Source organism: Octopus bimaculoides, chromosome 9 (genome assembly GCF_001194135.2).
Source record: "Octopus bimaculoides isolate UCB-OBI-ISO-001 chromosome 9, ASM119413v2, whole genome shotgun sequence".
Lineage (NCBI taxonomy): Eukaryota > Metazoa > Mollusca > Cephalopoda > Octopoda > Octopodidae > Octopus > Octopus bimaculoides.
Genome location: NC_068989.1, coordinates 61,591,734 through 61,594,467, shown reverse-complemented (window position 1 = coordinate 61,594,467; position 2,734 = coordinate 61,591,734).

The window sequence follows — 2,734 nt, the reverse complement described above, 5'->3', positions numbered from 1 at the left end:
GTCGACCAAAATTTTGTGAGTGGATTTGGTAGACGAAAACTAAAAGAAGCTCGTCGTTAAACATATATATATTGGGTTGGCAACTAAGTTCCTGCTGTTGTTTTAAATTTTGGAATTTATTGCGTTTTTAACTTTTGGATTCTATTTTTTTCGAGAATTATATTTTTGAATCATTTTTGAATCTATTTTGTTTATTTTTTTTTTTATTTATTTTTTTTTTGTAGTTAATTTTAGTGATTTTTTAAAAAATTTCAGATCATTAAAATGGAATGTTAAGTTAAGAAAAACGAGCATTTTCGACACCTCCTTCCTTTTGCTTTTAATCAAGGTTCTAATATGCCAAGTTCCAAAATGGAAAGTTTGACCTCAGAGACGCACCTCGTTCTGGCCGTCCAGTTAATTTCGATGAAGCGTAATTGAACCAACTTTTGCACGAAAATTCTCGTCAAACGACAACGGAACTGGCAGAAAAAATGGAATGCTCCCACATTACTATAGAGAAGCATCTTCACTCGATGGAAAAGGTTCAGAAGTATGGAGCATGGGTTCCGCATGCTTTAAGTGACAACAACAAAAATCAACGAGCTACAATCTCCGCTGTTTTGCTTGCTCGTTACCGCTCAACTCATGGATACAAGCAACGATTTCTTCACCGAATCGTTACTGGCGACGAAAAATGGTGCCTGTACATCAATATGTAGCAGCGTAAGGAATGGCTTAGCCCCGGTAAACAAGCGACACCGAACGTGAAACACGATCTTCATCCGCATAAAACGATGTTGTGCGTATGCTGGGACTAGGAAGGGATTATCCATTACGAATTGTTTGAACGGAACCAAACGGTCAACGCGGAACTCAATGTTCAACAGATGGAACGACTCAACACGGCTATTCAAGAGAAAAGAACTAATCGGTAGCATGGAGTTCTTCTGCTGTACGACAACACCCGCCCTCATACAGCCAATATGACAAAGGAAGCCATTCAAACGCATGGCTAGAAAGTGCTGCCACAAACACCGTACTCTCCTGATTTGGCACCAACGGATTTCCACCTCTTTCATAAACAGGGTTGTTTAACTGCTGATTTGTTTTTTGCCATTCTCCGTATTTGATTCATCCCCTTTTATCCATCTTTCTGTTTGTTTGTCTGTCTGTCTCTGTCTGTATGTATGTATGTATACCTCTTTGTCTCTCTTTCTCTATATACACATATTGTGTATTGTGTTTGTGTATTGTGTGCGCGTCTGTTTGTATGTGTGTATGTGTGTTTGTGTGTGTGTGTGTTTGTGTGTTTGTGTATTTGTGTGTACACTTAACAAGTTCCATATATTAGATGTTAATATATAACTGTATTATACTATGTTCAATAAGGAAGGCAATGTATAATATATATCACATATTAACTATAATATTACATATGTATCATATTATATATAACATTACATATATAGAGTATCTCTATGATATCTGAAATGTCTCAACGGAATACAAAAGAGTTAAGCAAATTTTCTTTCCTTTTTTTTCGTTTTCTTTTCTTTTCTTTCCTTTCTTTTTTTATTTATTTATTTATTTTTTTTAATTTTGTATGTCCGACAAAAGAAAATAGAAGGAAAACATTAGTGATAATGGTTACGTTTCTGAAATATCACGTATCGTCTGCCAGAAAGTAGAGGTGAATATTTGTAGCAGTGTTATAATACCAATGATAATATATAATATTCATAATGTGATATACAGAAATGTGTTGAAATAGTACTGTCAATAGACAATTTAAAGAAGCTTTACCAGTTTTAGTTTGGCAACTAAATAAATTAAACCATGAAAGAAATTAAAGAGTAACACTAGAACATACGTACGAAACAACACATATATACACGGACATACATACAACCAACAAAGACACATGCTAGGATACATGCATACATACACATATAATAAATGTCTATATTCATTCATTCAATTATCATACACATCGATATACATACATGCATTCATATATTTATTCTTTTATTCTCATACTTGTTTCAGTCATTTGACTGCGGCCATGCTGGAGCAACGTGTTGAAGTATTTTAATCGAGCAAATCCACCCCAGGATTTTTTAAAGCCTAGACCTTATTCTATCGCAACTTTTGCTAAACCACTAGGTTACAGGAACGTAAACACACCAACACTGGTTGTCAAGCGGTGATGAGGGAACAAACACAAACTCAGACATAGAGATGTACACATATGTATATACGATGCTTTTCTTTCAGTTTCTGTCTACCAAATCCACTCACATGGATTTGCTCGGCCCGAGACACTTGTCCTAGGAACCACGCAGTGGGACTGAATCCGAAACCATGTGGTTGGGAAGCAATCTTCTTACCACACAGCCACACTTGCACTTAATGTGCATTCGTACGTATATACATATACACGTACTAACGCACATACGCACTTACATGTACACAAAGGTGCATATATACAGAGGTACATCAGATTCAGAGGATTATTATGCCTAATGACGTAACATAACATTTACATACAATTAGAACTCAGGATGACTTGTTGCCGAAACGCCAGATTGATCGGCAAGTTAAAAAGCGAGGAAGTTATACCAACCTAAGGAATGTTTGTCTATAAGCACTGCTTCGTTGGAGCAGGTATATGCATAATAGAATAAAAGCATACACAGGCAAACAACTATTATCAGGTCAGATTATGACATTTATATATATATATATACATATA